The sequence below is a fragment of the Chiloscyllium punctatum genome, chromosome 52 (genome assembly GCF_047496795.1).
Source record: "Chiloscyllium punctatum isolate Juve2018m chromosome 52, sChiPun1.3, whole genome shotgun sequence".
In the NCBI taxonomy this organism is placed as follows: Eukaryota; Metazoa; Chordata; class Chondrichthyes; order Orectolobiformes; family Hemiscylliidae; genus Chiloscyllium; species Chiloscyllium punctatum.
Genome location: NC_092790.1, coordinates 26,443,286 through 26,469,732, shown reverse-complemented (window position 1 = coordinate 26,469,732; position 26,447 = coordinate 26,443,286). Strand labels below are relative to the sequence as shown.

Sequence of the window (26,447 nt, the reverse complement as noted above, 5' to 3'; positions counted from 1 at the left end):
GTATGTCTGTACTAGTATCTGTGTGACTGCATCAATTTCTCTCTGTGTGTGTGTGTGTGTGTGTGTGTGTGTCTGTATTCATTACTGTGTGTCTTTCCGTGTCTTTATTCGTCTCTGTGTGTACCTGAGTGTCTCTGTTTGTATCCGTGTGCATAGCAGATATGTCAGTCTCTGTGGTGTTTAAAGTGAAGCAATGCCCACGCGGCTAGCTTTCATACTCTACTACGTCGACGGCATTCCTGGTGAAGTCCTTCGGCCCAAAACATTGATTTTCCTGCTCCTCGGAAGCTGCCTGACCCGGTTGCTTTTGCAGGACCACACCCTGGACTCTGATCTCCAGCATCTGCAGACCTCACTTTCTCACATCAGAGTTTCAGTCTGGGAGGGAGACAGCTCACAGCACCATCCAAACTGACAGCACCGTCACCCCACACACACGCAATCACACATATAGGCAGGTATAGGGAGGATCGTAATTGTACTGAGGACCCTAAGAGTGGAGAATGTTTATGTAGAGTAATGCCTGCGCTCCTACTACAACGTGGAAGTGATTTGTCTTTGAAGATTATTCACACAGTGTACACAATAAAGAGTATTTCGTCTGCAACTGCACCCAATCAATGTCGAATGAAACATTTGTAAGGTGATATAATGCGTTTATTGCACGTTCTTTAACTTGAAAACTTTTGTAATGCGCTCTTACAAATTGTAAGTGAGAAAGGTTTGAAAAGTCCTGAACCTGACCCAGTGATGATGGTAATATCTCTGGAACAATATTATTAGGTATCAGACGAAACTACTCTGTGCTTAAAAAGGGTTATTTGAAAACCCAAGCAGCTGTGCAATCTGAGTGATTCACAGAATTTGATGTCCCCTGAGAGAGAAAAAAATCTGACATTGTGCAGGGGAGGCCAGCAGAGGGTGGCATTGTATGGCTCTACACTTAACGTTGACAGACAGTAGAGATGGAGGAAGAGGGAGGGTGTTGGTATCAATTTCAGGGGATTTACCCTAAAAGCTACAAAGAGCACGTTTAACAGAGATGCAGACAAAGATACGCACAAACATACATGGACACATTGAACACACAACACATATAGATACAGGTATGAACACTTACACACTAACACATGCAAACTCCTTCACTCAGAAAAAGTAGTTTACTAACTATAGAGATCAATACGATTTTCATTAACAAGGGAACCATTTGATCGGTTGGCGAAGGAAAACGAATGCGGCTGAAAAACATTTCACCCATAATCAAACAGCACAGCAGATCCGATTGGATAAATGGCTTAATTCTGCACCAATTTCTTATTTTCTGTAGTGATTCATTTTGGAAGGTCGAATCCAAATGCAGATTACAGAGTCAAAGGTAGCATTAATAGCCGTGTAGAGGAACAGACGGATCTTAGGGTTCACGTCCGTAGGTACCTCCAAGTTGCCATTCACGTTGATAGGGGTGTTAATAGGAGTATGGTGAGTTGGTTTTCGTTAACAGGGAGATTGAGTTTAAGAGCCGCGAGATTATGCTGTAGCCCTGGTTAAACCACACATGAAGTATTGTGTTGAGTACTGGTTGCCCCATTATGGTACGAAATTGGAACCTTTCCAGAGGGTGCAGACAGGATTTACCAGGATGTTGTCTGTGCAGGAGGGCATGTCTTATGGAGAATTTCTAAGGGAACTAGGCTTTTCTCATTGAAGTGAAGAAGGATGAGAGCTACATAACATAGGTGTGCAAGATGATGAGGCATGCATAGAGTGGACAACTGGAGACGTTTTAGCGGGGTGGAAATGGCTATCACACAGGAAGTATAATTTTAAAGTGATTGGAGGAAGGCTGAGGGGAGATGTCAGAGACAGTTTTTTGTTCTACAGATAGTGGTAGGTGCGTGAAATGCACAGCCTGCGGTGGAAGTAGAATCAGATACATTAGGGACATTCAAGCAACTCTTAGACAGACACATGGATAATAATAAAATGAAGGGTATGAAGTTTAGCTTAGTCTTAGACTACGATAAAAGATTGGCACAACATCGAACGTTGAAGTACTATGCTGTGCTGCACTTTCTATGTTCCAATTTCCTACACTCTTGTGAGCTTATGGTATCTGGAGTTCATCTAACCTCAGTTGAGGCTAAATGTGGACAGTATTTGATTGTCGGTTGTTAAAGGAAATGTGGACAGTTTGAGTTTTGAATGGCCTATATCTGTTTCTAATTGTTGTGTCCCTGTGTCAAAAGAGTGGTGATTGGCTTGAGGGCGACACATTTTAAGAATAAGGGCATTCCCATTTCTGACTGAGACAGGGATGTTCCATTCTCTTTAGGGTTGTGTGATCTGTAGTGTTCCCACGCCCGAGCAGCAGTGAAGAGAACATTCAAAATTGGGTGTCCTACATCATTGATGAACAAAAGAATCCACGTTTATTGGGAACAGAGAGGAAATCGAAGTTTAGTTACAATCACATCAACCATGCACATTCTAAAAGGAGCAGCAGACGCGAAGGGCTGAATGGCCACCTGCTGTTCCGAACCCATGTCTTGTTCTCTCACTCAAACTCTCGATTTGTTACAGAGGGAGAGGAAGATCCAATTCCGCCCGTCATCAATGAGACACGAGGAGAACTTTTTGCCCTTTAAGGATTTACAAAGGAAGATGATAAAGTCATTCAGCCATTTCAGTACATTACAAGTCACATGAGGCGACCATCCAATCTTTCTGAGCTGCTATGCAGGAACAGGGAACCCCGGGTACCTATCAGGAAACAGACAGTAGGGATTGATGCTTGTTTTCAGTTTGGAAATCTTTAACGTGGTTGAGTTCCTTCGATGTCAATGCAAGATCAACAACTATTTCGAACCTGTCAATGCTTTGGATGTGGGGATTGATTGGAGTCGACCTCATTTGGCTCAGCCACCAAGACATTCATTCAATAAGATGTCATGTGGAGGTAGAGAGTCTGTAATGGGGGTAGAGACAGGTGGGGTTAGTGTGTAAACCTTTAGCAAAAACAGTATAACCTGCGCGAATGAAGTTTATGCTGTAACAATAGGGTAAAACAACAGTAAACAACTTAATAGGAGAGCGATCACAAAACTCAGTGGTACAAAGGGATTCGAGCATCCTGGTACATGCATCACACAAAGTTATTATGCCGATGTGATAAGTGGTTAGGAAAGTGTATGCAATTATTCTATTCCATACAAAGTTTATCAGTATATTTTACTGCATCTGTAAAGGGGCTTTCTGAGGCCATATCTGATGTATTGCGTGTAGTTATGATTCCCTAAACTGAAAAATAAATATAATCAATTGATTCGGAAGCTTTATGAAGTTGTACTTGTTCCTGGAAAGAAGGCCTTATTCTGCCTTACACCTCAGAAACAGACCTTTCGGTTCACCTTGTCCATGACGACCCGATGTCCTCAATTAATCACGTCCCATTTGCCAGCACTTGGCCCATAATCCTTCCTATTCAAGTATCCAGTCAAATGTTTTTTATATGTTGTAATTTTCCCAGCCGCCAACACTTCCTTTGGCAGTTCATTCCATACACTCCGAGAAAAGATTACTACTTTTATTTCTTTTAAATCTTACCCCCTCACCTTCAAACTATGTGCTCTAGTTTTGGACTCCCTAAACCTCAGAAAATGTCCTTGGCTATTTGCCATTTCCATGCCCCTCATGATTTTATAAACCTCGACAAGGCCAGAAAACTTCAGGTTTGAGAATGACAGATTTTCATACTATATCATATAAGATCTTGAGGAGAGTCCATCAGGTGCTTGGGCGGATGGACATTTCTTCTGGTGTGGGAAACTAGAACTAAGGGTTCAAATTTAAGAGAACAATGTATTCATTTTGACATAGTTATTCCAAAGAAATGACTTTATAGGACAAAATTATGAGGACACATACAAACGCATCTTCAAATGAAGCTTATAAATTTCTCCTAAATGGAGCAGGGAACAGGGACGGATTCATTTAGTCCCAAGCATGTTCAACGAGGCTTCACATGGTCCAATTAGTTGGTCAGGTAGCATTATTGCATATTTCATTTAAAAGTTGGAGAAAATGCAACCTGCTGGAGAAGTCACGGCTTATTGTTCCCTTAGTTTCCTTTTTCCTTCTCACAGCAACGTATGAGAGAGGAAAACTCATCTTTAGCACTGGTGAAGGATTCTTGTTGAAATTTCATTGTAATCTCCACACTTCCAGAAGCAAATGGAATTTAGCCAAATCCAAATGTTCCAGGAAGGAATCCGATTGACAGCAGCTTGTGTGAACAGAATGACCTCAGATGCAGAATACAATTTAATATTTCCTTTTGTCTTGAATTTACCTTTTGCTACGAGAACCCCTTTCAAACTGATATTCTGCAGAGTTGTTTTTCTGTTTGTCTTCATGCATGTGTATGTGTGTGTCTGTGTGCACCTGTGTATGTGACACTGTCAGTGTCTCAGTGTTTGTGTCTGTGTATGTGCACTTCTCTGTGAATACAAACTGCGTCTCAGTCTAAATTGAAAGATAAATATTAAAGTTCATATTTGTCCACACTGCTTGTCATGTATCTTGACATCATAGGTTGAGTAAGTTTACTTTGATAAATTACCTTTCCAAATTTAAGCTATCTCCCTGACTTGTCCCGAACAAAGAACCTGACCTAGTCTGAGAACGACATCATTGGTCATATCACCAACCTAGTTACATTTAACATGTGTCATGAGAAATGGAGGAGCTGGAGTAGAAAATGAAACTGAGACATCTCCATGTCAAGTCTGAACAGGGATGAGGAGAAATTCACAAAAGGCTGTTTGAGTGGGAATGGTCTTCCCCAATAGTTTGTGGTGCTTGTGTGTTGCATTTATTCAACGCCATGCTACTACGATATCGGATACTAAAGGACAATGAACTACAGCCTGATCAGTCACAATCTTAGTGCCTGGTGGAGAAGGCTCAAAGTGTCTAATGACCAACCCTTCTCCTCTGTCCCATGTTCCTATGTTCCATTGAACCTCTCAAATCTGCTGGACAGGAACAGTCAGAGGCCATTTACCCCAATAACCTGGTGCACAGAAACAGCGGAAACTATTCAGCCAATGAAGACTGTCACACACATTTTGACATGGCGTTGGAAAATATTCTTGGGAAAAGAAAAGGTAGGTGGTGGAGTGAAACATCTCATTCCTCTTTCGTTACAGAACTGTCTTCAATTGTTGGTCATGTTGCCAATCCAGATTCACTGTAAATACAGCGCCCATACCTCACCCAGCAATGCCCCACAAAATCCTCTGGTCTCTCTGATTGCAACATCCAATAACAGAACTTCCAGGAAAATAATTTCCCAATAACAGAATGAGAGAACGTCAGATAGACGAATAGGTCATTCAGCCCTTCTTGTCTTTTTTTCCCGACAATATGATCATAGATAATCCGCAAAATCCTCAACTATTCTTTTATGCTCAATCCCTGCAGCCCTCAATATTCTGATGCCTCATATATCCATTGTGCCCCCTTCCAAACATCTTAGTGATCTACCTCCCCACCTCTCTGGAATACAGAAGTCCTGACAGTCACTACCCTCTGTGAGAAGGAAACGCCCCTCACAAACACACCGTGACCTATTCTCATGAATAAAAGATATAAACACCTGGTAAGAGTGACTGGCCCTGATATTAATACAGGATTTAACTGTGGATGGTATCAAGGAACCCGAACAGAACTGAATGCAATGGGAATTAATTGTAAACTCCCCACAGGTTAGATGCATTCAGAGGACAAAGGAAGATATTTGTGGTTGGTGAGGATCAATCATTTCTGTCACAGGGCATCTCAGGGCGCATCCTCAAGGTAGCTTTCTTCCGCTGTTTCAACGTCTTTCCCACATCATACATCAGAAGTGGGAGATGTTCACTAAAGATTGTTAAGAATAATTTGTCACCTGTCCACTGCTGAAGCAGTCCATGTCCATGTGCAGCAGTACCTGGTTAGCATCTAATCTGTGTTGGTAAAGTGAAGGTAACATTCATGTAGCTGTCCAACTAGTCCCACATTTAAATAAGAGGAGTTCAATCAGCACCTCAAGCTGGTTGCAACAGAATGTATTCAACCCACTGAAACTATTGGACAAGAACAGGGGTAGCCCATTCAGCCCCTCCTGCCTGTTAAACAAGGAGGGAAGGAGTGTAGACAGAACACTGAGGTGTTAAACAGGAGGCAGGAGTTGCCAGTTCTGGTCTTTGAGCCTCTTCCATGTGAGCAGGAAGAGGCCATTCACCTGTCAACTCAATTATGCAGAAATAGGAAGATGTCATTCATGCCCCAACATGACAAACAGTGAAGCAGCATCTACACAGATAAACTGCGCTATGTTGTTCCTCCTGGATCCATTGCCAGTGGTGCACGTGTTACTTAACTTGGTTCACTGAAGGTGAGAAAGGAAGGTGGATGGTTTGTGCCAAGTCTCAACTTCTGTCTCCGAGAAGACAGACTGGTGTTTTTATGGAGACTAGAAACTGATGGAAATGGCTACATCTTTCAGGAATACGGTATTCCTGACAGATCTGGCTGCTGACAGATTTGTGAACAGTGCAGGTTCACACACCAATTGCATATTGAGGCTGTGAGAGTTCATTCAGAGCCTGGAGCTGCCTCTCAACCAACATGCGGGTCCGCCCAGGGATGTGAACTATTGGGAATCAAATATCATGGGAAAACGTAATGTTTCACATGATCACTGTCTTTGTCTTGACAATATGAGTGTTAGTGCCTAATTTTCAAGTTTAAATGTAAAAGACTTATTCGCTCTCAGCGCCACGGATTGAACACTCATTGTCTTCACACATTCCTCGAGGTACCATTATCCCAGGAATAAGTCTGGTGAAACTACTTTGCACTATCTCAGTTGCAATGAAATCATTCCTTATAAAGGAGAGAGAATCTGTACTCAGTGTCCTAAATATGGATCAAGCAACACTCTACAACTGCAGGAAAATGAATTTACTTCCACAGTTGAATCATTTTGTAATGAAAGACAACATACTGCCCTGATTACTTGCTGGCTCGTGTGAAATGTGCAAGTGATAACTGCAGTTCCCAATCTCTAGTCTTCTAATAAATACAAACCGAAAAGGACTGTGTATGTTGTTCACATTCAAATCATTTCTTTGCCTTGTGAGCAACTAGGCTCCAAGCACTGATACATTTGATCCCTATGAGCAATGGCCTTTAGTCCAGAGCAGAATCTTACTCTCTGTATTCCCCCCATTATCCAGTTCTCATTTCCATGTAGTATATTCACCGCTTACACAAGGACTCTAACGTACTTCCTTTCCTGTAAATAGCCTCCTGAAAATCCAAATGCACAGTTCCCATTGGTTCTCATTTGTCGATGTCACAATCAACATCCTCCATAAACTCCAGGTAGTTTATCAAAACGATTTCCCTTTCTAAAATCTAGGCTGACTCCGCAAATCATATCATTATTCTCCAAGGATATAGTGACTGTGAATTACTAAAGAAATCTAATACTTTCCCTCACATCTGAGATCGATTTATTTATCAGTTGGTATTCTGTTTTAAATATTTATGGTCACAGTAGTTACTTCTAAGTCTGCAGTATCCTTTCCATAACATAAAAAGCTTTGACAAACTTTGTCCTCCCTCAAAGAGTTAAGGAATTGACTGTACAGAATCAGTCCATTCTGTACCTGCTCCTGAAAGAGCTACCTGACAAACACAACTCTCCAGCCCTAACTCTGTAACCCTCTCAATTCATAACTCATTTAGTCCAGCAACTTACCAACATTCAATACAATGAGCTTTGTTTTTTTCCCAGTACTTCATCTTCGATAATTTTATCTTCTTGCATTTCCACATTTTCGCCAGTCACCCTAACATTTCGAGAAGATTTTCTATTCCTTCCTCTGTGGAGACATAAGCAACATATTCACCTCACCGGACGGAGATGGCCTCCGTCACCTTGTGAGTAGAGGATCGCACTCTGGCAAAGTGGATGCTTCGCCCACACCTGCCTGGAAAGTTCCAGAATCAAAACAGTTGATGGGAATTTTGAGTAATGTCCTCTCCCTGGTGTGAGACTATAGTTTCTGCTGATGGAGTTTTCACAGCTCGGTGAACCCATTGTTGAAATTAACTGGCTTCACACTTTGCACAACATTGGGAAAGGTACAACATTGGGAAATATTTGTGGAAATCTCAGAAAGGATAGTGTGGTGTCCTGCTCCTTCCTATGCAGTGTCTGCAGACCCAGACTCTCTTCAAAGTGCAGTGCCCAAACCTTGTCCAGAATGTGGACACCAGACCCTCAGGTTTCCCTAAGTCATTGCAGTAGCTGATAACACAAACCCAAGAAAACAATCCGGAGAACCACCACACTTTCCAGTGATGGGTACAAGTCAAATCGCTGAACACATGTCACACCCAATCAGAGTTTAGAAATTACTTTTTCTCCTCAGTTTCTACTCCTGGCTGACAAACCATTGCAGCTCTGCACAGTCCCTGTGAGCTGAAATATTACTGGTTCTTTTCTCCATGGAAGTAGTTGACAATGTAACTGAAAAAAAATTATGTACCTCAGTCACAATAACAGCAGCACTACAATTACCAGTGTAGAAACTGAGAATGCGGTGGTCTAGTGCTATTGTCTCCAGACTATTAATCCGGGGCCCCAGCTAATGACTCAGACCTGGACTTGAATCCCGCCTCATCAGATTGTGGAATTTGAAATCAATTGAATATTTGAGTTAACAATCTAATGAAGATTATCAATTGTCAAATAAAAACAAAACATCTGGCCCACTTCTGTTCTTAGTGGAAGGAAATCTGTTATCTTCACGTGGTCAGGCCTACACATGTGATGCCAGCCCCAAAGCAATGTGATTGACTCTCAATTGCACTTTGAAATGGCCAAGCCATCCATTCAGTTATATCACGACAAGATCTCAAAGAAATGAAAGCAGACAGATCTAAGCACTCGCAGCCTACAGTATTTGGACTGCATTGGTTCAAGCAGGCAGCTCTCCAACATCTTCTCATGGGCAACCCGGAAAGTGAAATATATACTGGCCCAGCCAGTGACACCCACGTCCCATTATTGAAGAAAAGAAGATGACCACACTCAGGGAAGAGAGACAGAGGGACGTACCTCGTTTTAAGCAGGGACTTGGATATATAGGCATGATACTCAGGAATATGGGAAAGATTAAAAAAATCTACAAGATTAATATCACATTTTGTTTCCATTCCAGCTGATTATCAACAATTCCTTTGTTTGATTATTTTTCTCTATCTCTCTATTCTCCATACATTCACCTCACTCGACCAACACAAATTAACTATTTCCCAGCTGCTTTCAGATCTGGTGCATGGTGAGTGGACTCAAAATGTTAACTCTGTTTTTCTCTCAACAGAAACTGCCAACCTGTTTCCTTTCCCCAGCACTTTGTGTCTCTTTGTTTTAGATCTTCAGTAGCTTTCTTTGTTTGATTTAATGTTTAGTTTTTGTATTTGATGGGAGGTCATCATCACTGCCGATGGCAGCATTTGATGACCATCACTAATTGCCCTTAATTGTGATCATTCCACAAGGCAGTACAGAGCCAAGCACATTGTTGTGGGTCTGAGCTCACTCTCAATCCAGACCCGGTAACGATGTTAGATTCCTTTAGCAAAGGACATCAGTGAAACAGGTAGATTATTAGACAAAATTCTCCTCGTTTTATGGTTACAGTTTGTGCAATTGTTTTATTTAGATTCTTATCATTCGAATTTTAGTCCTGCGATCTTCGAACAGTATCTTTAGTATTCTGACCTGTGCCTCTGAATTACCCATCCAGCGACATTCCTACTCTGACACAGTGTCCCTGTCATGAACTTACTTTAGAGATTACAAGTTTGTAATCCATCTATTCATAACTGGAGCAGTGGCGAAAAGAGAACTGCATCTGTAAAATCTGACCTTTACAAAGGCATAGATAATGGTTAATTCAGCAACAGCACTGACACAATGGTGGAGACTCAGGGTATTATGAAGCGTATTATGAAGCGTGTAATGGGCAGGTTTGGTGATGGAGACAATACCAAGACATACATCAGTTCAACGCAAAAACGGTCCTCACAGTTTTGTTTCAGATGTTTGTGAGGAAGATGTCTGAAATTTGTGGAGAATGAGTGGAATTTATAGTGAAACTGAATACAGTATTTTCTGTTTTTACCAGATAAAGATAACAAAAACAAAAACAATGAAGTTGAATGTAATTATGTAATTAATAAATAGATAGAGATGGAAAAACTTACCAGGAACACCAACAATAGCGAGGATGGGATAATAACCTGACTGAATAATCATCAGTACACAGTATATTTGTAATGCTAATGTTGACCGAGACCAGGAAAACCAGAAAAGACCATCGGATAAACTCCTGTACATTGTAACATTCCAGTCTAATGTTTTCAGGTTATGATCCATTACTGGAACTTTCCAGTCTGTTGTTCTCAGATTCTGATTTCTCTTCTCTCTGTCTCTGTAGCTGCTGACTCCACTAGTGTCGGAGGTGGCGTATCTGCTGCTACCATTGGATAAGGCACCGAAAGAAGTCCCTTACTAATAGGAGAGGGAAAGCCTCTATTGACACAGTTGAATCCATGGAGGCTGATATCATTCACAGTTACTAAACAAACAGTTCCAATTAACCCTTTCACTACTGCACTTGCAGCTCACATGAACAACTGGGCTGGATTGGATGTTGACATCTCTCGCTATTGGCCACATCTCCAGACACTAATTGCTCTTACAATGTCAGTGGCGAGGTGAGGGCGGGGTGGGAGTGATGGATGTTTTCTTTTTGCAGGTTAGCTTATTTTGCTGTGTTGTTCATGTACAATGTTGTAATGGCTTGCAGCCCCAAAAATCACACAATCAAGTTGTTGTTATTTTGTTGTTCTCTCCTCCACTAGAACAACTGCCAACCAAAAGATTATCCCTGGGCATAGTTGCTGTTGACGTACAGAGGAAGCTTGGATTCGTCTGGACATGACTCTGACTGTGGTCTGAAGGCAACACTGTAATGTCAACACACAATGCGCTTCAGGTTTTTTTTAATCGACAAGTATCTTATTGCTGTTTTATTTCCTTCAGTCTTTTTTTGACTTCAGTCCAAAGAAAAATAAAACGGAATGTACAAAGACCTGGTTCATTAAAACCCCTGGATTAATGAGCCAGGGACAGAATGAATATAACATTAGTTAGGAGATAGAAAGGAAAGGGAGCAGTGGTTGTGGAGATTTGAGGGGAAGACAACATATTCCCCTAGTCACCATCACGCTTTCTGACAGACAGAATGAAATGCAAAGCAAAGCAACCAAAATGAGACAGAATGCTGATAGCTGATGTGGCTCTGTGGGTCAGGGATTAGCACTACACTTTCACAGTTTTAGGGCCTGGTTCGATTCCAACCTCAGGCGAATCTCTGTGGAGTTTGCATATTCTCCCCAGGTCTGCATGTATTTCATCCCACAGTTCAAAGATGTGCAGATTAGGTGAATTGGCCAAGCTAATCTTCTCATTGTGTTCACCGATGTATAGATTAGGCACAATAGTGAGGGGTCAATATCGGGGGCGGGTGGGGAGGGGGAGACGAATGGGTCTGGCTAGGAGACTCTTCCAAGGACCTGTTTCCACACTACATGCATTCGATGAATGTCAACAGGGCTATTTCAAATGGAAAGAATAGTATGTTACATAAGTATTTCAATCACTGGATATACAGTTTGACAGGGTTGTGCACATATAGAACATAGAACATTACAGCACAGTACAGGCCATTCTGCACTCGATGTTGCGCCGATCTATGAAACCAATCTGAAGCCCATCTAAACTACACTACTCCATTTTTTATCCTTTACACTATGCCTATCCAATGATCACTTAAGTGGTTTTAAAGTTGGTGAGTCTACTACTGTTGCAGGCAGTGCTTTCCACGCCCCTGCTGCTCTCTGAGTAAAGAAACGACCTTCTGTCCTATGACTCACAATGGGAACGAAAGTGTTAGGTTACAGGAGGGTACAAAAGGATTGTTCAAATGGCAGATCAATGACCGAAAAACTTAACACTACAATATGTGAGATGCTGCACTTTGACAGAAGTAACAAAACAAGACAGTACTCAAACCATGGAGATATGCTAGATTTGCTTTTGCTTTACTTTGGAGCAGAGAAGGTTATGGGGTGAACCTGACAGAGGTGTATAACAGCATGAGATATAGACAGAGGGAACAGACAGCAGCTGTTGCCCTTAGTCAAACGGTTAAATACAAGGGGATACACGTTTAAAGTGAAAGACAAGAGATTGAGTGATGATTTGTGAAATCTGTTTTGAACCCAGAGGGTGATATGCTTCTGGAATGCATTGCCTGTGAGGGTGGTTGATGAAGGAAACCGTACAAACTTGGCAAAGAACTTGTATCAACGCTCGATGGTGCCCAATTTGATAGGCATCTTCTTTATTATATGATTCCATGATATATTGTGAAGCACCACCCTCTGCCAGCTGTTCATCACAGTACCGCAGCTTGTTTAACACGACCTCCACCACCAGTAATACTTACTCTCAGCTAAACTGGCACGAGATGCACAGCTGGCACTCCCTCCCAATAGCCACTTTGGGTGGATCAACATCAACTGGACTGGAACTGCTCAACGGCAATTAATGTTGGACTAGCTTCATTAAAATCCCTAATGAATGTTTGAAAAATCTAATTTTCTAATAATAATTGAACACTGTAACCGTGTTTATTGATCTGATGAGCTTGTTGCGGCCTTTGAAGTCGGGTGATGCATTTACAGACGCCATTTTGTGAATACATTGAAATAAAAGGCCAACTGACAGCCCAGGTCACGAATAACCACGTGTTCATGCAGCATTTAATCAGCAGCTGAATGAGCACAAAATGCCAGAGCAGAGTCGGCCATGCGCTTTGAGGTAACTTCCATTAATGTAGTTTGGTATTTTCTGGTTGGTGTAGATATGTTGCGCTAAATGGCCTGTTTGTGTGCTATAAGACTCTAGCACTTTAATTCGTGAAAACAGAAAATAGTCGCAGCATTTCCATAGCTTGTGAGCATCAATTGGTGAAGAATATAGTCTCCAAGGTCACATTGCATCCTGGTTTCAATAGAAACCATTGTCCCTTCACTGTTACTTGTTCACTGTCACTTGTAACTCTCTCTGAAACAAAAATGTTGGGGTTCCAGCACCACGAGGTCCACTGGGGTTCACTAACACATGATGAGTTGAAATTAAACATAGGCAACAGATCGGTGGCTTTACTAATGGAACTCACCTCACAACAACAACTGAAAGGAAGCTGCACTATTAAGACATCTATACGACATTATCTAATTTCTAAAGCAGTTTCAAAGGAGTTTTTACCTTGTTTAAAAAAACACATTTGGAAAGTTGTATCCATCAATCTGAAAGAAAAAGTCTTCAGGTTCATGAGAATGGCCTCCTAATTTTTTGATAGCTGAAGACAACATAAAAGTAGCAGCTAGCATCAGGCGTAAGTGTTCCTTCTTTGCCCTTACAACGTTACTGTGTCATTCTTAGTCAACAGTCTCCCTGCCTCTGCCTCAGGAATATTCAATGTCCTAGCCTTCATCGCTCTCTGGGAAGAGAGTTTCACAAATACACAACACTTTGAGAGGGCTGAAACAACACACATCTTGTGACATGAGATATTCTTTAGTTATACTTTCCAACCACTTATTGTAATGTCTCATACAAACTGAAGTATTATTTCAGAATTCAACTTAAAAAGACTATTCGGAATATTCTGAGGTTAAACATAATCGCATATTGTCCAGCTAAACTCCAGGAGATCCAGGGCCAGTCTGCTCAATATTTCCTCCTGAAATACAATTCTTCACAGGAGTCAGTTGAGTGAATCTTCTCTGTACTGCTTTGCATGTCATTATGGCCATAGTTCTTTTGATGTCGTCTCACCAGTACCCTGTAAAACTGTAAAAAGTTCTTCCTACTTCTGAATGAATTCTGTTTCAAAAACGTTTCAACATTTGTCTGGCCTCTCTAACATCTTGAAGTACACGAAATTTTTTGTGTGATCCGCGTGCTCTGATTCCTCTGTGCCTCAATCCAATCTCTCCATTTAAACAATTCGTACATTTCCATTAAACTTCCAACATATTTGAACACAGACACATTTTCCATTCTATTCTCCATACACCAATATTTGTTGTTCATTTGACCAACTTATATCTCCTTATTAACTCGTGTCTTCTTCATATAGAAATAAAAACAAGGAAAGTAAAAATATTACATTGTCAAGTCCATTGGAATGTTTTTGACAGCCTATGTCTTTGACCAAATATTCCGTCTGTATTATGGAAGAATACAAACATTTGAAATTGTCTGTGTCTTCTCAGGCAGGTTCACATATTCTTCCATAATGCAAACAGAATATTTCGTCAAAGGCATAGGTTGTCGCCATAATTCAGTGGAATCGACAATGTCATATTTTTAGTCCATTCCAAGCTATTAATTAGCGCCAATGCAAAAGTGTTTTGCAGCTCCATCACTCAGTTCTCATCACTGAAATATGAACAGATGGTGTAGAATCCGTGTGGGTGGAATTGAGAAACAACAAAGGTTAAAAAGGCAGAAAACAGCGAGTGAGGATAAAAATGATCATGTCAGTTTGGTAGCCAGTGACATGTGATATTCCACAAGGCTCAGTGTTGTGACAACGACTTTTTAACTTTATAAATTAATGATCAAGATGAATGGTCTAAGGGCATTCTGGTTAACCTTTTAGATGATAGATAGGTGGAGAGACAGAAAGCATTGCGGAAGTGGAGAGGCTGCAGAAGGGAAAAGACACGTTAGGAGAGTGGGCAAAGAAGTGGCAGATGGAGTACAATGGAGGTAAGTGTGAGGTCATGCACTTTGGTAAGAAGAATACCGGTTTGGACTATTTTCTAAATGCGGGAAAATTCTTCTGTCTCAAGTGCAAAGAGAATTGTTAGGAAACTTTTATATCACGACACAGTGTGTTTTAACATGTTATATTCACCAAAAGAACTGTGAGTCGACTCATAAACATAAACATCTGTTTATTGAACACAATTAACATTAGAACAATAAATTGTACTATAACGTAATGAAACACACTATAAACTACTTAATGCTTTAACTTAACTTTGTATGATCGTATACCATCACAACAGAACATTGCCGTGCTCCACGCGCTGAATTGTTCTTCTTATGATGCACCTGATGGTATATTCTGCTTTGGTGAATATTCTCGATTTACTGCCCTAAGTGGGGTTTTGCGGTGATTCTCGTTCTTCAGAGTCTTCACCTCATTTTGGGAGGATATGGAGGATCTGTCAACAGAATGACTATGTTGGACAACTCTGATCAATCAGACCTAACCAAGGGTTGGCACATTGATGGCCCAAGAGAGGCATTCCATTGTCCCATTCAAGTTCAACTCCGGGTTTGAATTTCGTGGTCTGTAGCTGTCGGGGTTGTTCACAAATTGTCTGTGCGTAGCTACAGCCTGTCTGGATTCTACAGCATGTGGTTTAGCACAGACAGTTTTCTCAAGGATGGGATCCATTTCCCAGCATACTTTAATCATTGTTCATTTTTGTAACTCCATGGTAATTTGTTATTATCAATGATAAGTTCATTATTTCAGGTGGCAGGATTGGTCTCAAAGGCAAATACAATGATGACATTTTTTTTTAGAGGACTTGAATAAAAAAGCATGGATGTACTTCTGAGACTCAATACGGCTCTAATCAGACTACATTTGGATTATTGTGTGATGTTTTGGGCCCCATATCTCAGGAAGGGTAGACTGCCCCGAGCATGTTCAGAGGCAGTTCACAGGAATGGCATCAGGACTGAAAAGCCTAACATATGAGGTCTCTGGGATTAAACTCGCTGAAGTTGAGAAGGATGAAGGAATGTAATTGAATCATTCAAAATACTAAATGGCTGTCCAGAGCAGATGTCAGAAAGATGCTTCTATTGTTAGCAGGGAAAGGACCCAAAGGCATAGTCTCATAGTTAAGGGAATACTTTTTTATATCGGAGATAAGTAGAAATGTCTACAACCAGAGAATGATGAACCTATGATAAGGATGGAAGTTTCCTTCCTTCAAGGATATTAGTGAACCAGCTGAGTTTTCCCTTACAATCGATTCACGATCACCATCAGTCTCTTAATTTCACATTTGAATTCAAGATCCACCATCTACCATGGCAGAATTCAAATCCAGGGCATCAGAACATTAGCTGGGTGTCTCACTTAACAGTTCACCGATAACACCACCAAGCCACTGCCTTGCCCAGTTCTCCAGAGTGTGACTAACTTGTGTAATATGATTTGCCCGAGACTTTTCCCTCCAGCTATTATTGATTTCCATGTCATATCATGAATGATGTTTCTCCATTACGCAATTCCTCTTCCACTCACCAATATACTTTAATTGTGAGGTTATTTAGTATCTCCTTTTGTCTTTACTTTTTAAAAAAATCTGTCCTGCCCTTCATAGTTTTGTTTTGTTTTTTCCTGGCCAGTCCACCCAAGCCAACTTCTTCCTTAACCCAGTATAATTATCATTGCACAACACTAAAACCTTCATATGTGACTCTTGTCCTTATACATTCAATCTGAGTTTGAAACTATAGCGTGTTGCGGTCACTGCGTCCAAGACGACCCTTAACTGTAAGATCATTTATCAATCCTTCCATGTCACATAATATCAAATCTGAAGTAACCCGTTCACTGGTCGAATCCATGATATGTTGCTCTCAAAAACAATCCTTCATACAGTCTACGAATTGTTCTTCGAGACTCCCTTTGCGAAGTTGATTAATTGAGTCAATGTGCACGTTCTTCCAATGTTGTGCCCTTGTCAACAGCTGTCATTATTTCCGAATTCAGAAATGCTTCTGGTGAACAGTGGCTGAACTTTTCTTTTCCCAAAAGGTTTCTTCTCTTGCTTTTTATTTACGCCTGGACTGATTTACATGCCGTTCCATCCTGACAATATCATTTCCTAATGCCGCCTTGATATCATCCTTAACCAATACATCAATTCCACCTCTTGCGCCTCCTTGTCTAACCTTCCGGAATAGTGAGTGCCCTTGGACATGTCACTGCCCAGCCCTGATCTCCCTGTGACCATGTTTCAGCAATCTGCACCAGGTCATACACATTTATCTCTGTACCTATTGTCAGCTCATCAATATTTTTCCGAATAGGCTTTGCTCTTAGGTACAAAGTTTTAAATACGTTTTATTGGTTTGTCTTTCCCTTATCATACTTTTTGTACACTAGCTTCCTGATCTCACACACTTCACTCCCTCACATCCCCCACACTGTCCAATCGTATTTGTTTAATCCTGATAATTATGTGCCTCATCTCTGTCATTTATTCCAATCTCCAACTCACATTTTGAACTGACATGATGCACCCTTCATCATGGTCATGAGACTGGCCATGCCTGCTGTCCTATTCACCCCTACTTTCTCTCAGTTTCTGACCTGCTGCTTTGGTTCCCAGCCTCCTGGTTTAAAAGTTTAAATCCACCCAATTTCCACTAACAAACTCCCACACAAGGATGCTGGTGCTCCTCCAGTTAAGATGCAAACTGTCCATTTTTGAAAGCTCTCACTTGCCCTGGAAGAGAACCTAATGATCCAAAAGTTGAAAATTTCACGCCTGTACTCCGTCTTTAACCACATGTTAAACTATATCACCTTCCTAATCATTACCTCTTTTCCACGTGGCACTGGGAGTAATTCAGACATTCCAGCGGATTGTTCTCTCTCTCTCACACACACACACAACATACGTGCACACACAGACATACGTATGCACACAAATGCACACATTAGCACACACACGCACGGACACACACAGACAAACAGACAAACACACATTACTTTGTAGGAGTATACCCAGTAACCTTATAAATATTCGGAATGACAACTGGAATGAACAAACGGGTTAAAGGTAGGATGCGAACAATTAGGGTTACTCTTCATTAAGCTGAACGGACAAAGCTGTGAACTTATTGCAGTGTTCAAAATCATGGAAAAAATGACAGTTTAAAATACGAATACTCTCTTCCTGTTCGTTGGCATTACAGCATCTCTGAGTTATAGTTTCAAGATTGTCAGCACAAGAGCTAGGAGTGACATAAGGAAAAACTTCTTTATTGAGAGATTTGTTCGAATTTAAAATGTTGTGCCTGGGAGATTTGTGAATGAAGATTCAAAAAGGAACTGGATATATATTTGTAAGTTACGAATGTAAAGGGCTACAGAGACTGGGTGGCAAATGCGAGGAGTTTGGGAGACATTTCCGGAGCTGATGCATACGCAGTGGTCCAATAACTTCCTTCTGTCCATTAAAGTTCCATAATCTATCATGTACAGACGCAAGTCAACATCAGTATCTGTTTATTTCCTTTTGTAAATGTTGGCAAATATCTGATCGTATTTGCTGCAGCATAACCATTTAAAATGCAAGTATTGCAATGTCAGCTTGATGATAAAGTCTAATTATTACTCAGCACTTAAATATTTTAAATCTTGTATCCCAATTACTAAAACAAATATTTCTTTGCTTTGGCACAAAACACTTTGTATATGTTTGACTTTTATCTCATACGGAAATATGTTCATCATTTTTTATCACAAACCAAATTTCGCATTAAATGCCATTCATTCTTTTAAAAAAGTACAAGATTTCAAATTATTGTTAGCTACAATGTAATATCACAAATCATTTATTTAAGTTAATATTCACAGTGCATGTAGAATTATTGTCATTTCTGAACGTCGTACATTTAAGTGAGAAATTAAACTGACTGTTATTTAAATATATAAGAACGGTTTTTCTATATGACTGTTCAATTATTTTATTCAATCTAAATATGAAATCGGTCAGACACTAAGCACTTTCCAAATGTTGGTGTGACAATGTATTTATTTGAATACCGACAATGAGTATGTAATTGTAATCACGTCTATAGTCAGATAGCATATTCTTTGCTCGAAATAAAATAAAATGTGCATTCTTTATTTATGAGTCATTAAATGTTGACAGGAGTTTGTATTTTTGTTCCATAAATATAACATCAAGCTCATTGTTTTCAGAGATGATGCAATTATTGTTTGGTTGAATAATCATACTTCACATCTTAGTTTTGCGCAATTCCTGAAACATAGCAAATATCTGATAATTGTTCGGACCATAAACTCATCACCTTGCAATCATAAGCTTCGTTGAAAATAGATTTGAAAGGATCTGAATTCAGGCAGAGTGTTACTGAACCTCATAGCTGCCTGAGGCACTTAGTGAGATCTTGGCCTGCACCTAAATGTATCCAGAGCACGACCACGTGATTCAGGGCAGCCATTCAAGCATTATTTCACAACAAATCATTTGGACTCCACCTTGGGCCGGGTGGAAACTATCCACCAGGCGATCAATGGTCTCTCTATAAGAACAAATGCTGTCCAAATTAGACATCATTGACTCGCTAGCAACCATGCTTTACAAATGCATCTTCAGTCAGACCCTGGCCCAGAGAGCAGATGTGTGGACATGGAGTGTCAGAAGCACACCACACAAATTACTTACGGTGATGTCATCTGGCCTACCTCCCAGACTCCATACATCTGCAACCTTGACAGGCACTGAGAGGAGATGTTATCAAGGCGAAACCGAAGACAGCAGATGCTGGAAGGAAGAGTCATGAGGCTGGAGCTGGAAAAGCACAGCAGCTCAGGCAGCATCCAAGGAGCGGGAAAATCGACATTTCGTCCAAAAGCCCTTCATCAGAAATAAAAAATGGGACCCATGAGGGTGGAGTGATAAATGGGAGGGGTTGGGGCTGGGGAAAGGTAACTGAGAGTGCGATAGTTGGATGGAGGTGTGGGCAATGGTGATACATCGGAGGGGAGGGGGGAGCAGATAGGTGGGAGGCAAAGTGGACATGTGGGAACGGTGGCTCAGTTTTTAGCATTGCTGCCTCACATTCCCAGGGACCAGTTTCGATTCCAGCCTCAGTCGACTCTCTGTGTGGAGTTTCCACATTCTTCCACATGTCTGCATGGGTTTCCTCCAGGTGTTCCGGTTTTCTCCCACAGTCCAAAGATGTCCAGGCCAGGTGAATTGGCCATATTAAATTACCCATAGGTGCATTAGTCAGAGAGAAATGGGTTACTCTTTGGAGGTTTGGTATGGACTTGTTGATCCAAAGGGCCTGCTTCCACTCTGTCGGGAATCTAAAAAAAAATGCAATCCCACTTTGAATAAAAAGATGGGACGGGTCATGAGGTCGGTGCTAAGCTGGAAGTTTGGAACTGTGATAAGGTGGGAGGAGGGGAAATGTGGAAACTGGTGAAATCCACATTGATGCCATAGGTTGGAGTGTCCCGAGGTCGAAGATGAGGTGGTAAGGGAGTGGCGATGGATGAAGCCCTGGACCTGCATGTCCTCAGCAGAGTGGAAGGTGGAATTGAAGCGTTCTGCCACAGGGCAGCGGGGTTGCTTAGTGTGGGGGTCCCAGAGATGTTCTCTGAAGTGCTCTGCGAGTAGAGGTCCTACCTCCCCAACGTATAGAAGACCGCATTAGGAACAATGGATACAGTAGGTGACATGTTTTGAACTGCAGGTGAAACCTTGATGGATGTGAAAGGATCTTTCGGGCCTTGGGGGGGGGGTGGTGGAGTTTTGGGCACAGGTCTTGCATTTCTGTGGTGGCAAGTGAAGGTGCCTAGACAGGAGAGTGAATTTTTGGGGACCTGACGAGCACCACCTATCTTTTATCCTGTATTGTGCATTCAAATTTAATTTTCCAGAATGAATCGCTGCACACTTTTCCAAGTTGAAATCCACCTGCCACGTATCAGCCCAGTTCTTCATCCTGTCAATGTCCCAGTGCAAACTACAACAGCCCTCCACACTATCCACAATTCTACCGACCTTTGTTCCATTGACAAATATAATAGCCCTTCCTTCCACTCCCTCATCCAAATTATTTTTAAAAACTCACAAACAGCAGAGTTCCCACAACCGAATCCTAAAGATCGCCAATTTTTATCCGAGCTGCAGACTGAATACTTCCCGTTTACTACCACATAGTGTCTCTGGGCCAGTCAATTCTGTATCCAGACAGACAGGTTTCTCCGTATCCCAAGCCTCATTGCCTTTTGAATGAATCTCCCATGGCTAACGTGGTCAAACGCCTTGTTAAAATCCATGCACACCGCATCCACTTCTCTCCCTTCTTCAATGTGTTTGATCCTATCCTCAAAGAATTCCATAAGGTTTGTGAGGCATGACTTGCCCGTCACAAAGCCATGCTGACTATTTCTAATCAAGCTATGATTTTCCAAGTAATCACAATGCCTGTCTCTCAGAATCCCCTCCATTACGTTGCCCAATACTGATGTAAGACTGACCGGACTGTAATTCTAAGGATTATATCAATTCTCTTTCATGAACAAGAGTGTAACATTTGCCTCCCTCAATCATCTGGCACTTCTCCAATGGAGAGTGAAGACGCAAAGTCCATCGCCAAATATGCAGAAATCTCTTCTCTCACCTCCTGTAGCAACTTAGGGTGTTTCCCCTCTGGCTCAGGGGATTTATCTATTTTTATGTTTGTACTTCAATTAGTCTGTACTTCACCTGAAATGGTCTACTCCCTGACCAACCAACTGATTAACTGCTTTCCATTTCAGGGCTATGTACGATGCTACTTCACTGAGCATGTATGGTTCCCAATATCCTGTGAACAACGGAATGAAAAATATTGGAAGGCATGAATGCGGTCCTGATGAAGGGGTGATGCCCAAATCATTGACTCTCTTGCTCCTCAGATGTTTATGACTGGCTGTTCGTTTTCAGTGCCACACGTTTCGGCTCTGATCTCCAGCATCTGCAGTCCTCATTTTCCCTATTACTGACAGCTATCCCCTCTGCACACTGAGCAGGGAATTAATCAGCAGAAACTCATTGTATGTGGAGCAGACTGCTCAGTTCTGGAAAATTGCATTACATTAATACATCTATTAAAAACTAAATTGCATTTCAACAAATACTAATTCAGTCCCAGAGTTACAGTTTTGTTTCATGAGTTGGGCAGCTTGATAAGGAACAGTGAATGACTGAAAAACTCCGAGGTACAGAGCATTCCAGGTGGTACATTCCCGGGTGGATGTGCTTTACCTTAATGCTGGGAATGTTATCGGACAGACAGATGTGATAAGGTAACAAGGTGACATGTGGAAATGTAACATTGTTGCCATTACAGAGATGCGTTTGAGGGAGGACAGGGTTGACAACTCCATATCTTGTGGTACAAGAACTATAGACAGGACAGAAGAAGGGTTAAATAGGAGGTGGTGCTGCATTATTAGCTATGGAGTCAGTTTCTACAGTAAGGAGGGACGATATCTTGGAAAGATCTTCTAATGAGCATGGTGGTTAGAGCTCAGGATCAAAACCATGGCTGAGGCACTGCTGGGGACATATTATAGACCCCCAGATAAAATAAAGTACAGGAGCAGATATAAAACTAATTGACTGAGGTGTGTCAAAACAATAATAGGTTCATTATACACAGGCATTTCATTTCCAAGCATTAATTCAGGCACTGGTAATATTTTAAGAGGGGACAGATGCCTTGAAATTTATTCCAGAAACTCCTTGTATCATCATGGAGCAGATACAACAATGCGTGCGGCAGTGATGTGCCTCACTGTGGGGAATGAAGCCAGTCAGGATATTGCAGGCAGGATTGGGAGAGCAGTATACGGCCAGTAACCATGACATCATACATTTTATGTTTGGTAAGGAAAAGATTTTTAAAATGCACTATCTGGTAAATAAAAGGTTTTTGGATTGGGGAGACCGATTTTATGAAAACATATGACGGAATCTGTCCAGAGTACAGTGGCTTCTGAGTGAAACTGTTGCAGAACAGTGTGTAGCGGGGGGTTGGGGAATCAGTTAATCAAAATGTAATTAATAAGAGTGTCCGTCGAATGTGTTACACGAAAGATGAAAATTTAGAAAACAAGCCCAGAGAACCTCGGGTGTCAACAAAAAAATCAGAACAGAATTAAAAACGAAAGAGAAGCTGAAATCAGGTAAAAAGTACGAAGTCAATGGATGCACTCAATGACTATAGAAAGAGTCGGGCTAATCTTAAAACTTCAGTAGAAGAGCAGAAGGGGAATCGTGATAAAGCATTAGTGGGTAAGATTAACGAGAATCCTAAGACATTATATCAGTTTGTTAAGAGGCAGAGGGTAACAGCACAAAGAAGGGGGGGTAATAGAGACAAAGGGGGCAGCTTGTGCACGGAGCCACAGGATATGTTAATCACGGGCTTCATATCGGTCTTCAGTTGGCAGAAGCAGTTCCTGGATTCAGGAGAGTGACAGTGTGCCCCTTGAACGATTTGATACAGAAGCTAAGGAAGAATTGAAAGTTTATGCAGGTTAAAGGGTGGACAAATCCCCAGATCCGGGTGAGCTGTAACTTAGGCTAATGCGGGAGATGAGGGAGAAGCGCATAGGCTCTGACATTTTATATTTTACTCTTGTCTCTGGCCACAGCGAAGGTGTGATGGGACACGATAACATCTAACGTTGGCACAACTCTCATAGAGTGCTAGAAATAAGGACGAAAGACCACCAAGTCTCCCAGCAGTGAGAGGGAAGCAATTGTAGACAATTCTGAGGGCTGTTGAGGCTAGATCATTAAATATCTTGAAGGCTGAGGCAGATTGATTATTAAACAAGGGTTTGTTATCGGGAAAATGGAGTCAAGTAGAATGGGGATTATCAGAATAAATATAATGGAATTGAACAGAAAAGCAGACTTAGTGGACAGATAGCAAGAATGTTGCTCCAATGTCTAATGCAATTCTTTTTCCAACAGCCCTGTGTTCATTGGAACATAACTTCTCTCCCTTTGGAGTGAGACACAGTTTGGAATGCAATCGACGGATTCAAGGATTTCATAAATGCAGTATTAATAGACAGAAAGGAACAGGGGACTGCGACAACGGATTGGCTGTTGGGGTGAATATTTGCCTCAGCACAGTCACCACCAGCAGGAGGAAGACTCAGCAAGACACCTTCCAAGTACAAGTAATTACGTGCTCTGGAGAGCAGGTCGTCATGGGCTTGGTGTCAAGGAATGTCTAAGGCATAAACATTGCATTACTGTAGTGTCTCCCTTCTTCCTGAAACAAAGGTAAAGGTGGAGGAGTGGGGAAAATGCAGTTGGTAGCAGAGTATGTAGTAAGTCATTGGTTAGAAAGGCTTCAGACAGCAGCAGCTCAGAAACAAAGTACAGGAAAGTCAAATAAAGTCATTTTAATTTAGTATAACAGCAGTCAAGATGGCAGTTCGGCCAGTTGCACGTTCATCCCGTGGGATGTGGGAGCTCATAGATTTCCACCGTCCCTGTTGACTACACCTATGGAAAGTGCACCCAGCTGCAGCTCCTGGGAGACCATGTTTGAGAGCTGGAGTTGGATACACTCAGGATTATTGGAGATGCTGCAAACTTCACATATAACTGCTTTAGTGTGGGGGTCATGGCCAAGACCCACCCTGACCATGTTTCTGTTATGACTATAATGGCACAGTCCCACATAAACATCCATGCCCTGAGTTCATCAGTCTTACCTGTCTGCCCTGTTGCATTTAAATAAACACAATTTAATCCAACAGTCAGTTCTTGCTCCCTATCGTGTTCCAGGCAAAGAGTAGGTTTGGAATGGCAAAGGGAGTAGGCAGAGAGTGCAGCTATCCCTTGTGGCCATGCCCCACTAAAACAAGTATACCACTTCTGATACTGTTGGAGGGAATGACCGTTCAAGGGAAAGCAGCAGTAGCCAAATTGGTGGTACTACCACTGGTTTTGGAGCATAGCGGGAAACTGTAAATTTAAACAGTGTCTTAGAGATAGGAGAGTCGATTGTTGGAGGGACACTTTGGAGATTCTGGGGCCTCAAACGGGAATCCAACAAGTTGTGCTACGTCCCAGGTGCCAGGTCTCAGGATGTCTCCAAGCGGCAGCAAAACGTTGTCAAGGGGGAGGGTGAGCAGCCGGAAGTCATTGTGCACGTTGGCATCACAAATGATACACGTAGATATAGGAATGAGGTCCTCCAGTGTGATTACGGAGAGCTAGGGGAAAAGTTAAAAACCAAGACCTCGAAGTGGTAATCCCCTGATTACCTCCTGTTTCATGAGCTCATGAAAGGAAGAAGAGAAGGATATGGCAGATACATGCATAGCTAAATAATTGATGCACGGGGAAGGCACTCAGATTTTTAGATCATTGGGGACTTTCCAGTGACAGAGTTGACCTGTTCAACAGGGCCAGGTGGCACATGCACTGGAGGGGGGACCAATATCCTGGCAGGCAGGTTTGCTCGTGCACCAAGGGAGGGTTTAAACGAGACTGGCAGGGGGTGAGATCATCACGAGCAGGGAGGCAAGTGCGAGGCTGGAAGGAGATACAGTAATCAGAAACAGTGAAGTGAAAAGACGGATCAGGCTGGAACATAACAGGGAACAACAATGCATGTTTTTATTAAATTGCATTTATTTCAATGGAAGAGGATTGACAGGTAAGGGCGAAGAACTCAGAGCATTGATAGTTCTGTGGGACTGGGATATTACAGGCATTAAAGAAACATAGCTAAGAAAGGGACAGAACTGGCAGGTTGATGTGCCAGGGTATACCTTTAGGCAGGACAGAGAATAGTGGAAAAGGGGGGTGGGGAGTTGTTTTTCTGATGAAGGGGAGTATCACAGCAGTAATCAGGTTTCAAATAACTGAAGGATCAAACAGCGAGAATTTGTGGATGGAGCTAATAAATAGGAAGGTGCATGGTGATGTTATGGGGCTGTACTATAGGCCCCGAAATAGTCACCAGGAATTAGGGTAACTAATATACTGGCAGAGAGGTGGGACATGCAAAAGCAAAAGGATTGTCATATTTGGTGATTTTAATTTTTATAACATTGACTGGCACTGCCAGAGCGTTAAGGGATTTGGTGGGGTGGAAGCCGTTAATTGCGCCAGGAAAATTCCCTAAAGCAGTATGTAGTTGGGCCTTCTCAGGAAGGGGCAAAATTCGACCTACTCTTAGGAAATAAGACAGAACAGGTGACGGAGGTGACAGTGTGGGAGCCCTTTGGAACCAATGGCCATAGTTCTATTAATTTTCACATATTTATGGTGAGAGACAAAACTGGTCCACAGCTTCAAGTTCTAAATTGGGGAAAGACCAATTTAGATGGAATTAGGTAGGAGTTTGCAGGGGTTTGCTGGAATAGTTCGTT

General features: G+C 41.8%; 1 long non-coding RNA gene across 1 annotated transcript in view; it reads right to left on the bottom strand.

Annotated features, from left to right (window-relative positions):
- Positions 1 to 2,406: 2,406 nt before the first annotated feature.
- The window catches only part of LOC140470855 (uncharacterized), a 110,002-nt gene continuing 85,961 nt past the window's right edge, over positions 2,407 to 26,447 (bottom strand). Inside the window, exon 2 of the long non-coding RNA XR_011956759.1 lies at positions 2,407 to 2,965. This is a non-coding gene — a long non-coding RNA (uncharacterized lncRNA). The remainder of the gene's footprint in view (positions 2,966 to 26,447) is intronic.